Genomic DNA, 13353 nt, shown 5'->3' with positions numbered 1-13353 from the left:
AGATGAAAACGTACTTTAGAAACCTTGGGAGGTAGGGCCTAGTTGAAGTTTCAGTCTCTGAGAGTATAAAGGGATATGAGGACAGTCCACTCTACTCTTTTTCTTTTTCTTTCTTTTTTTTAAAGAAAGAGGGAGAGAGAGAATTTTTTTTTTTTAATATTTATTTTTTACTATTTGGCGGACACAACATCTTTGTCTGTATGTGGTGCTGAGGATCGAACCCGGGCAGCACGCATGCCAGGCAAGTGCGCTACCGCCTGAGCCACATCCCCAGCCCTCTACTCTTTTTCTTCCTGACTACAGGAGGGGAGCAGCTTTCCCCACATACTCCCTGTCATGACATTCTGCCTCACCACAAGCCCAAAGCGATGATGCCAAGCGGCCACGGGCTGAAGCTCTGAAACCATGAGCCAAAATAAACCTTTCCTCCAAGTTGATTTCTCTCGGGTATTTTACCCTAGTGACAGAAAGCTAACACACCTTCCAATATAGTGGTATTTTGAACTTACTGCTCCTCTTTTTAAATCTAGTTGATATTCTCCCTAATTTTTCAGTAGGGTTTTCTAACTATGGGCCTGTGACTAGGGAGGATGACTACATTGTTGCCCCTACTGTATAGCACAGGTGCTCCAAATGCTGAATCTACAGAGTGCTTTTTAAATTACAGATTTCCGGTTTTCACTCTCAAAGGGTTCCAAGTCAGGAGATCTTTTTAGCACCTGGGAAGCAGCACTTTTAACAAGACATGACTCTACTCTAAGAGGTATTCTGAAAGTTGTATCCAGCACATTCTACCACAGAAGGCCGACAAAGTTATCAACAGGCATTTTAAAAGTATCTATAAGGGCTGGGGCTATTACTGAGTGTTAAAGCTTGTACTTAGCATGCATGCACCCAGGACTTGGGTTCACCCCCAACACCAAAAACAAAAAAGTAAACAAAAGAACCCTGTGAGTAATAGAGGTTCATAAAAAGGGAAATGAAGAGATAGGGCTGTCACTCAGTAGCGGAACATCTTTCTAGCAGGCATAAGTTCCTGGATTCAATCCCAAGCACCACAGAAAAAAGGGGGGGTGGGGGGTTGGAAACCAAGGAAACTTCAGAACAAAGGGGACAACCTGTGCAAAGGCACGGAATCATGAAATACCTGGGAAACAAAGAACCACGTGAACATACACAGTCCATGCAACCTATGGACTTATCTCTTAGGAAATGTCTTACATGTGAAATCTTTCACAAATGATTTCAAGAAAAAGGTATTGCAGCCAAAGAGTCAATGATTAGATGTACATTAATGAAAATTTATGTGGCAACAGCGTGAAGAATGGTTTCCAAGGAAGATAAAAGTAAAAGAGAATGAAGGTCCCAAGAATGAAGGAACTTTGGTTTGTGTAGAAGGGAGTGAGAGGAAGGGTGGGGCTGTGGGGATGGGAAGGATGGCAGAATGAGACAGACATTATTACCATATATACATATATGATCACACTACTGGAGTGACTCTGCACCATGTAGAGCCAGAGGAATGAGAAGTTGTGCTCCATTTGTGTACAATATGTTAAAATGTATTCTTCTATCATGTATAACTAGAATTTTTTAAAAAATTTAAAAATGAGTTCCCAAATGAAAAAGAAAAGAATTTTTATAAAAGATGCTAAAGAAACAAAATGAATAGTAATTGGTTAGCCATTAATCTCTATAACATATTTTCATTTCCAAGAAAAACTCAGATTTGCCCTGTGTGGTGGGCATGCCTGTTATCCCAGCAGCTCAGAAGGCTGAGGCAGGAGGATTGAGAGTTCAAAGTCAGCCTCAGCAATTTACCGAGGCCCTAAGCAACTCGGTGAGACCCTGTCTCAAAATAAAATACAAAATAGGGCTGGAGATGTTGCTCAGTGGTTAGGGCCCCTGAGTTCAATCCCTAGTGGAAGGAAGGAAGGAAGGAAGGAAGGAAGGAAGGAAGGAAGGAAGGAAGGAAGGAAAGGAGAGAGACAAGCCTAGATGAGCATTTTACTTATTCCAGTTGCCTATCCTAGTAACTTAAAACAGAAGATGAGAAACTGTATTTTTAACCTCATAACCCATGCTCACTTAACTCTATCACTTGGTTATTTCTATTTCACATTTCCCTCTGGTCTCTGGGATTGAACCCAAGGCGTTGTACATGCAAGGCAAGCACCCTTCCAATTGAGCTATATCTCAACCCTCCCTCCACATCTTCTATGTAGCTTTAGATACAAACCACAATAATCTGTTTAACTATATATATTAGTTTCCAAAGCATAAGACTAGGTGGCTTAAATAACCCATATTTACTCCATCCTAGTTTTGGAAGTTGGATCCAAGATCAAGGTGTCAGCAGGGTTGATTTCCTGAGGCTCCTCTCCATGGCCTGCAAATGGCCTTCCTCTCCCAAGCCTTCACTAGGCCTTTTCTCTCTGCCTGTGCAGTGTGAGATCACCTTATCTCCTTTTCTTATGTAAGGATGCGAGCTATACTGAATTCAGGCCTGCTCCAGGACCTCATTTTATCTTAATTGTCCTTTAAACATTCCATCGCCACCCCCACCCCCCAAAAAAATCCTGTCTCCACATACAGTCACGTTTTATTCTGTGGTCCTGGGATCTGAACCCAGGCTAGGCAAGAGCTGTAGCACTGTAGCTATATCTTAAGACCTACAGTCTCATTCTTAGGTTAGTACTTCAAGATAGAAATTAAGAGGGATATAATTTAGCCCATAATTCTATATAAATATTTTTTTTAATTTAAAGAAACTACTTAGAAAAGTCTCAAAATTCCTTAATGAATACAAAGAAAGAGCAAAAACCCACTTGCACCCAAGACTAGCCAGGTCTCTTCTAGAATTCAAGTTCACTTCAGCCAGAGGGTTGCTAAGAGGTCTGTTCCATCATTCCAAGATCAAGAATCAGCTCTAAAACTATCCTGGGAATTTTAAGTCACTCCCTAAGGGCAACAAAATTTCAGACAAGTTGCTTTCACACCCATCCCTGGTGATAAAACCAAAGAAGCAATGAAAGAGAAGGCAAGGGGGTGGGGGGAGTTTATACAGTTACATTCCAACACTTGCTTCCAAAGCTGCTAAGTGTATGATGGCATTCCTGATGTCTATGCCCAGAATTTAATAAAAGCTCACAAAATTTTCCTGAACTTTAGCTAAATTTACAGGAGCAGATATTTCTTCTGAGGCATAGTGACTCCTCAGAATCCACAAGCATATTTAAAATCAAGAAACAAGATCCTTAACCTTGTAAATTAAAATAGCCAGAAACATTTGACTAAAATCAATTTCCTGCCCTAGTGCCATCTCCCAGCTTCTCCCACAGATCTCAACATTTAAAACTTATTGGAGGAATTAGGTTATGGAAAGAATTTTATATTACCATGTATTTCACTAAATTAACCATAAAATCAGACACAGGAAACATTTGTCATGATATAAACTATGTCAAAAAATTATGTTTAAAGGGAAAATGGAAGAGGAAAATGGAATAGATTCTGTATCTATCCTTTTAAATACAAATGCTGTTGAACTAGGAAAACTGTCAGTGTGCAATCCCAATGAAATAGCAAATTCAGGTTCATCTAGAAAGGATTATCAGAGGATGCTAAAACCTCTAGATGAAAAACTTGTAAAACTTGACATCTGAAAGATTAAAAAAAAAAATCACCACACTAGTCACACTGAAACTGCAAAGAGAAAAGTGTATCTTTAAAATGGCTTTTGCCACTTTAGCCAACTGATAAAACTCAGTATCACTAATATTGGAATAATCAACACTTGGTGCCCCTGATAAGAAGTGACACAAGAAACATCCAAGGAGTTTTCTTGCTAAAAATATTTAACCTAAACAAAACAAAGCTCATAGATCTAACTCCAATTCATGAGAAATACAGGAGATGTTGAATTCAACTTAAATAAATGATTCTACAAGGAAATGATCACACAAATCCAGACTGAAGAAATGTCTAGGAAACAACTAGCCTGGCCTTTCAGAAGATGTTTTTTTTAAAAAAAAAAAAAAAGTGGAGGTGAAGAAAATGTCCTACATCAAAGGATACTAAAAAGACAGGACACCAAAGGCTTATGTGACATCTTGAATGTGATCAAGGTTTTGTCGTTTTGTAGGAAAATATTATTGTTCATAGGAGATATACTGTAAGTACTTAAGGGCAAGAGATCATGGTATCTGCAACTTAATTTCAAAAGACTAAGGAAAAGGAATATAAACACAGAGATAAGGCACACCCAGCAGAGCATTAATGGTTGCTGAATTTAGACATCACTTTACTTTTTTTTCTTTCAAATTCACTGTAGGTTTGAAATTTTTCAAATCAAGTTGATGAGGATGTCATCTCATGGACATAAAAAATACAAAGTGTAGGGATCACTTGAAATTAAAGACCTGCATGAAACTTTATGCAATCCTGATTTAGAAGGAGGATATCTGGAGGGCAATGGGATGTTTAAACAGGCCTGACATTACCATAGAATATCACAGACACAACAATGTTTTATAAAACCACATCTAGATTCTTAGGGGATGCAGGACTAAGAATTAAAGGGTCGAATATAAAACTGTAACTCACTTTTAAATAACATACACATGAATCCAGATATGCTTATATGTTAATCAATGGGGTGGGGGCATATGAACATGAGAGAATACATATAGTATTCTCTCAAAATATTTTTCTATATATTTTAATGGCCATAATAAAATGCCAATTTTGTATAAAAAGTCCTATCAGATTCCTTTCTCCTTCCATCTCTTACAAGATTACATTAATTCCACTATAAAAAGAAGTCCTCGAAGAGTGGGTAAATCTGTCCAAAACATCCATTAGTCACATCTACTATTAAGTCCTTGGAATGTGGCTAATGACTGAAGAACTGAATTTTATTTGCTTTTAGTTAATTTACATTTAAATTTAAATAGTGACATATGTCTAGTCATATGACTAGTCATCTAGGCTATGACTTTGAATAGTGCAGTTATACAGTACACACAAAACTAGATATGAAAGACAAGCTTAAATTAAGGGCAGACCAGCCGGGCATAGTGGCACAGGCCTGTAATCCAGCAGCTCAGGAGGCTGAGGCAGAAGGATCACAAGTTCAAAGCCAGCTTCAGCAACTTACTGAGGCCCTAAGCAACTCAGTGAGACCCTGTCTCTAAATAAAATATAAAAAAGAGCTGGGGATATGGCTCAGTGGTTAAGCACCTCTAGGTTCAATCCCCAGTACCAAAAAAAAAAAAAAAAAAAAAAAAAAAATTAAGGGCAGATCTAAAGAAAAACTTACTTTATAAACTTTTAGCACCAGCTAATCCTAAATCAGGAACTGCCTCCTTTGGACTTCCTTATAGTACTCTTTTTTTAACTCAAAAAAAATAAAATAAAATGGGTTCTCTAATAAAAATCTGAAGAATAAAACCAAAACAACTTTAAATCTACAATTCTACAAGGAAATTATCACACAAATACAGACTGAATAAATGTCTAGGAAACAACTAGCGTGATCTTTCAGAAGATGAACTAAATCAACACAATCGACAAGACTAAACAAAAAAACTACTGCATTTGATCAAATGTATAGCAGTGCCCTGATTGAAGATGTCACAATTGTTGAGACAGTTTTCATTTAGAATCATAATCTTCTTTAGAACATCGAAAATACAGTTTCATTCATAAAAAGTTATTTTAAACATATAATGCCAGACACATCTATTGCATCAGGTAAGATATGCAGAGTCAAGCCTTATCATCTACTTGACTTTGACTTAGCTACTTAAATCCTAAAGTCAGGGTTAACTGTATCTACTCTATAAACTCAGTGTTACAGTATATATTTTAGGGAATTGTTGTGAGGTTTACTAAATAATAAGTGAAGTTCACTTAGAATAGTATTTACACACGATAAGCATTCAATGAATATTAGTTATTACTACTTCCTATCAAGTTAGAGCTTATTTTTTTATGGATAGAAATAAAACACACAACATTACGTAGGGTAAAATTATAAAGCCAGTTAGATATATATACACACATTTTAATTAGATCTTGCTTAACCTACAAAAAAACATCTTTAATGAGTCATACTAGGGCAATCAAAAACCCTTCAATAGCAACATATAATTAATATATTTTTTAAAAGCAAGCTGTCAACTTTTAATTTATGTCCCAAATATATAAATATGGCAAAACTGTTTTCAATGAATATTTATATTAATGAAAGGCAAACTTTATTTTCAAAAAAAAGAACAGCTTTATTGAGATATAATTCACATACCATATGGTTCATTTAAAGTATGTAATTCAAATGTGTTCTTTGATATAATGAGAGCAACTAAGAACAGAGCAGGGAGGAAGAGCAGGAAGAAAAGATTAACATTAAACAGATACATGAGGTGGGATGGAAAGGGAGAGAAAGGGAAATTGCATGGTAATGGAGGGAGACCCTCATTGTTATACAAAATTACATATAAGAGGTTGTGAGGGGAATGGGAAAATAAACAAGGAGAGAAATGAATTACAGTGGATGGGGTAGTGAGAGAAGATGGGAGGGGAGGGAGGGGGGATAGTAGAGGATAGGAAAGGTAGCAGAATACAACAGTTACTAATAGGGCATTATGTAAAAATGTGGATGTGTAACCGATGTGATTCTGCAATCTGTATTTGGGGTAAAATTGGGAGTCCATAACCAACTTGAATCTATTGTATGAAATATGATATGTCAATAGCTTTATAATGTTTTGAACAACCAATAAAAAAAATAAATTAAAAAAATAAAAAAAAAATAAAGTATGTAATTCACTGGCTTTTAGTATATTCAGGTATGTGAATATATGAATGTCACCACAGTCCATTTTAGAATGTTTTCATTATCTCAAAAAGAAGTCCTACACCTTTTAACTATCTTCCACATCTCTCCCATCTCCAGGCACTAAGTAACCAGTAATCTACTTTCTACTTTTACAGATATCCCTATTCTGGATATATGATATAAATGAAATTAATATAATGTGTCTTTTGTGAATTTTTTTTCACTTAGAACAATGAATTCAAAATTCATTCATGTTGTAGTATGTATCAATATTTCATTCCTCTTTATGGCCAAATAATATTCCAACGTATGGATAAACTATATTTTATTTATTATCCATTCATCAGCTGACAGAAATATAGGTTGTTTCCACCTTTTGGTTACATAAACAATGCTAATATAAATATGTACAAGTTTTTGGAAGGACCTATGTTTTCATTTCTCTTGAGTAAACACAGGAAAAGAATTACTGCATGATACAGTAACTCTACGCATAAACTATTTAAGGTACTTCCTGGCCATTTTCTAAATTAGATGCACTAGGTTACATTCCCACCAGCAGTGTGAAGTTTCTGATTTCTACATATCCTCACCAATACTTGCTAATATTTTATTACAGTCTTCCTAGTGGGTATGATGTGGCATCTCACCACATTTTTGATTTGTAATTCCCTGATGACTAATGATGTTGGGCATCTTTTAATATGTCTATGGGCCATTTGTTTATCATCTTTGAAAAAAAGTCTATTTAGATTCTTTACCCTTTTTGGGGGGTGGGGGGTGGGGTACCAGGGATTGAACTCAAGGGCAATCAAACACTGAGAAACATCCCGAGCTCTATTTTATATTTCATTTAGAGACTGGGTCTCACTGAATTGCTTAGCGCCTCACTTTTGCTGAGGCTGGCTTTGAACTCGTAGTCCTCCTGTCTCAGCATCCCAAGCTGCGGGGATTACTGGTGTGCACCATCATGCCCGGCCCTTTATCCATTTTTTTACTGACTTATCATATTATAGTTGTAAAAGTTTTTTGTTTGTTTTGTTTTGTTTTTGGTACCAATGACTGAATCCAGGGGCATTTAATTACTAAGCCACATTTGTAGCCCTTTTTATATTTTATTTAAAGACAGGACCTTAATAAATTGCTGAGGCTGGCTTTGAACTCGAGATCCTCATGCCTCAGCCTCCTAAACCACTGGGATTACAGGCATGCACCACTGTGCCCAACAAGTTGTAGAAGTTTTTTACCAGATCCATCTTGGAAGTACAAGTCCATTATGAGATACATGATTTGAAAATATATTTTCCTGGGCTGGGGTTGTGATTCAGAGGTGGAGAACTCGCCTACCATGTGTGAGGCACTGGATTCGATCCTTAGCACCACATAAAAATAAAATAATAATGATATATTTAAAAAAAGGAAAAGATATCTTCCCACTCTGTGGGTTTTCTTTGTACTTTCTTAAGAGTGTCATTTAAAGCACAAATATTTTAATTCAATAGAATATACTTTTTCTAGTTTTTCTTTTGTTACTAGTGTTTTTGATGTTGTATCTAAGAATTGAGTGTCAAATACAAAATCATGATTAATCCCTGTGTTTTCTTCTAAAGGTTCTATATTTGTAACTCTTATACTTATGTCTTTGATTCATTTTGAGTTAAGTTTTATATACGAGGTGAGGTAAGGGTCCAACTTCATTCTTTTGTGTTTGGATATCTCATTCTCCAGCACCATTTGTTTAAAACATTACTATTTCCCTTGACACACTTGCTAAGCACAGACACACAGGTTTATTTCTGGACTCTCAGTTCTATTCCTCTGATCTATATTCTATGCTTATATCAGTTTTGACTACTGTTTTGATTACTGTTGCTTTGAAGTTTTGAAAGTGGGAAGTGTGAGTCCTCCAACTTTGTTGTTCTTTTCCAAGATTGTTTTGCCTTTTTTGAGTGCCTTGCAATTATACATGAATTTTAAATCAGCTTGTCAATTTTTACAAAGTCAGTTGGGATTGCACTGAACCTGCAACAATTTGAAAGCACTGCCATCTTAACAATACTGCATCTCTCCATCTATAAACAAGAAAATTTTTTTTGTTTATTTAGATAGTACTTAATTTTTAAACAGTGTTTTATAGTTTCACAGCATAAATTTCCACTTATTTTGTTAAATATATTTTTAAATATTTCATTCTTTTTGATGTCATTATAAATGGAGTTGTTTTAACTTCATTCTCATATTGCTCACTGCATATGCATAAAAACACTACTGCCCTTTGTATACAACTCTTGCATCCTACAACCTCAACAAACTCATTTATGACAGAGATATAATAGGCAATACTCTAACTTATAGGGACCATTAGACCAGTGAGGTGATTCTTACAGAGTATTCAGTACTTAGCCTAGCACAAAGTAGGTGTTAAACACTAGCTTTTATTACTACAGCACTTTTATATATCAAGTATCTTACAAAGGTGTCTTCCTATAAAAAATTTATTCAACACCTATGTGCAAAAGTGTGACAGTGATTTAAAAAAAAAAAAATCCTGTCTATAAGGAACAGAACAGATTCCATCACTTGTCCCTCAAGTGACTGTACAGACCTTAGATAATACGCTTTCCTTTATAACAAAATTGCCTTTATACAGTCTTTACAAGCCTCAGAAAGCCATCTACTTTTGACCCAGCAAATGATGCTCAGCTCTCCTAATTTTTTCAGTGTTTATTACAAACTTCTTCCAATCTTTTATGAATACAGGTGGTCCTGCAGTGTGAGGCTGCTGCAATACACTGGACCAGTAAGACAGGATAGTTTTTAATATCTTAAAATTGCTAGCGATGGCTTTTCTTTCTCTGGAGCGTGCTTCATGCTTCTGAATTTGCAGAGAAGAGAACAAAGAAAAATGGAGAGTCTGGGAGGCGGATTACAGTAGGTAAATTTCCTACAGTACTACAATCACCAATCCTACTACTCTATAGAGCTTATTGGTATTTTTTTTTTTTAACTAAAACAATTTCATCCCAAACAGTCCTTTAAACTCAGACATCTGCTTAGCATTCTAAAGCACCATTTAAAAATCAGCCAGGTCCTCTTTTGTCTCAGCAACATTTGATTTGCTTCTAAATAATTTTTAAATTACAGTTATTTGTTGGAAGAATAACAGCCATAACCTACAAACCACAATTTGTGCCCAAAGTCCAATCTTAGCCCAGATCTATTTTTGGCTTCCATAACAGCTTGAGCTAAAGAAGAATTTCATCGCATTGTTCAAGTTGGGTCATAAACAGTTTCTGAAAAGAAAAGCAAAACACCATCAAATGCTGTATAAACCAAAAATGGTACCAAGTATGAAAAGAAATTCAGGTTTAAACATCAGCTACATAAATGGAAATATAACTGTGCTCATCTTCAGTATCAACTTGTCTCTTTGCTCCCACAAAATTCCATTCTTACCATAACTCTTTTTTTTAATATTTTGTTTTTTAGTTGTAGTTGGACACAATACCTTTTATTTTTATGTGGTGCTAAGGATCGAACCCAGCACCCCACAAATGCTAGGCAAGTGCTCTACCACTGAGCCACAACCCCGGCCCCCTAACTATAACTCCTAATTCATTAATGAATACCAAATTTCATCTGCTTACTAGTCCATCTCTCCTTCCCCCATCATCCAAGTGGCAAAGCTTTACAAAGGCAAAGAAGAGTTGCTTACATGCGGAAATCTAGGAGAGGAGCAGAATGGGCAACATGAGGCACTTCCATCCTACCCCAAAATCCTCTAACCCAGAAGTTCTGAAAAATGGCTTTAGCTTTGCTTCTATTCCTCTACAGACAGCTTCCATCAGTCATCTTTGAAGAAAACTGCAGCCTTAGGTAAACCACGGCCCAGATCACAGCCACTTCTGGTGGAAAGCTACACGTAGTGTAAAAGAAACCACATAGGGTAAAACAAAGTTCTCTAGTTTCCAGAGCTGATCATCAATAAATCACATTCACTTAAGTTTCAGCTATATGAGAGGGTGCTCCTCTAAAACTGCATTTTTTGTGAAGTGCCCAGCCATGTAAACTGGAGACCGAAGAAAAGTGATGTGCATACAATCGGTGGGAAAGCTAACCAACCTGAGCAAATCACAACATAAGTTTTGAATTTTCTTTCCCAAATAAGTTAACTTTCCTCAAACCCTATTCTGCTGCTTTAAGACTCTGATTAGGTGGGAAGGGAGAAAGAAAAGTTAAAGGGAAAAACAACATGTTCAATGATCAAGAAATGTACCCAATTCCCATTTATCCAGAAGACTCAAATCACCAGAATTGTCTTGATTAGTACCATGCAGTGATGACAGATATTTAAAAAAAAATGATTCTAATACACAAAATTTCTAATGTGCCTTTGGAGTTTCTGAAGAAAAATTAAATTACATTCTAAAACAGATTAGTAACAGGATGTTTAAAAAAAAAAAAAAAGTAACATTCAGCTACCATATTTCTCCCTATTACCTGTGGTAAATCTCACCAAGTAGTAAACCCAGTGTTAAGCCGGACTTATCACCTCAGGACCCTCATTACCACAACCTGGTAGTAGAGACAGAACCTAGAAGCACAGTATAAACAGAGTAAAGCAGTGGTGAGCTTATGACTTAGGAGTCAAAAGGCCTGATTTTAAATCTCAAGATGCCATCCAAAAGAGTGACCATCTTTTTTCTGAATACAGGTGGTCCTGCAGTGTGAGGCTGCCATTCAAAGAGCAATGGTTCTGACAGTGACACAAGATAAGAGGCATAAATTGGGACCGTCCTTAGCAAAGCAGGACATATGGTCATTCTACTTGTAAGTTACGTGAAACTTGGGCAAGTTACTTAAATCTTCAGTTGTGGTCACAACTGGTCAGTTGTGGTCTGTAAAAGGTAAATAACAAGGTACAGAACTGAATCTTCAGTAACCATAAATTGTTTTCCTATCTCTTTTCAATTGTATACTGTATTTTATGATGCTGATCCAATGAATCCAGCAACTCCCAAAACACCGCCTAGCCTTATTAAAAGAAAACGTCAGGGAGACGAAAAAAATCCATCCTTAGTAAACTTAGAATAACTCTAATCTACACTAATTTTGTCTTTTGTCACATTTCACTTATAATTTTCCAAAATACTTGGTTCAAAATCTGATATCTGGACAGAACCACTGAGGTTCTGTTTCCACAGCTTTGTTTTTTTATAGCTTCAAGAAATCACTCATCTTGTTGTACTGTCATTCTTGTGTTGTTGCTTCTACAGTACCGGGGATGGAACCCAGGACCTTGTACATGCTAGGCAAGCACTCTACCACAGAGCTACTGCCCCAGCCCTGTGATTTCTTTAATGTGCCTAAAGCTAGAGGAAGCACTTCTGGAGGACAAGAACACTTCTTTTCCTGCTGTTATCCTCCAGGGCAGCGCCTGGCACCCAGTTCTTGCTCAATGTTGGTTGAACGTATGATCGATACTTCAGAAAGACAGCCCTTCATTAAGCCAGCCCTAACTCTAGTGTACATTTTCAAAACAACAAAAATGATCGGTAACTACAAGTGTCCTTAATCTTTTCCCCCATGAGTGTGTACACTCCTGAGGAGTAACTGCAATGCAGAATCTTCCTTCTTCTACAGAGTAAATTTACCTATTTCTTGAGAGGGAAATCATCTCGAAATCCAAGTAGGGTTTAGGCTTTGAGGAAATCCACATTTTAAATCTTTATTCTAAAGCTTCTGATCCGTCTCACACTAGAATCTTAAAACTCTCTTCCTTCAAAGAAAAGTCAAAACTGATGGTCCCAATATCAGATTATCTCCACCAGTGTTCACTTCCTTACTCCTATCTTAAGGGAACTTTTTTCATCCAGTCAAAACTGTAGCTCATACCCCAGAAATCAGGATATACTTGATCAAAAATATTCTACATTATGAGAAAACGGGAATCCAGTGGGGAAAAAAAGTTAAAACCAAAGCAAATTGATAGTCCAAATTCAACAGCACTGAAATATCTTATGTGGTAAAAAGGTTTCAAATTGTGACAACACTCCTGGGGTTCCTAGAGCATTGCTAGGGTTTCTTAAAAAAAGAAGAAAGGACAGTCAGCCGCAGGCATGTTTGCTTTTTCTCTGCACCACTGCCCCCAGACTCAGACTGCTCTAGGGGCTAGGGGCTTCAAGACAAAACAATGAAACATTTGACAACCTCAAAAGGTCTGAAAGACATTCTGGAAGCAGTCAAACTTCACTTGTGGCCACTCACTGAAATATAGACACACTGTGATACACTGCCCACCATGAGCTCAGAATATGCTCTAGATGATAGGAACAAATAATTCAGGTATTTTATATTCAAAAAGTCATCTACAGTTACCAGATCAAGAAAAGTCACAAAAACATTTCTTCTGCATGTTTCCCAAGAACCATGAAAACTTACCTAGAAAACCCTCCCCCTCCACCACAGCAACAACCTGCAACTGCTTGTTGAAAACATAACTTTCAATTTGG

At 36.6% G+C, this 13353-nt stretch overlaps 1 long non-coding RNA gene across 1 annotated transcript; it reads left to right on the top strand.

Moving 5' to 3' along the window:
• The first annotated feature begins 2455 nt into the window (after positions 1–2455).
• Positions 2456–5229, top strand: LOC125610822. Its single transcript, XR_007340876.1, has 3 exons — positions 2456–2654; positions 3046–3048; positions 5214–5229. It is a non-coding gene; the product is annotated as an uncharacterized LOC125610822 (long non-coding RNA).
• Positions 5230–13353: the final 8124 nt, after the last annotated feature.

The sequence above is a fragment of the Marmota marmota genome, unplaced genomic scaffold, assembly GCF_001458135.2.
Source record: "Marmota marmota marmota unplaced genomic scaffold, marMar, whole genome shotgun sequence".
Taxonomy (NCBI): Eukaryota; Metazoa; Chordata; class Mammalia; order Rodentia; family Sciuridae; genus Marmota; species Marmota marmota.
Note: the sequence above shows the minus strand (reverse complement) of the source record. Positions and strands in the feature narration are given on the sequence as shown.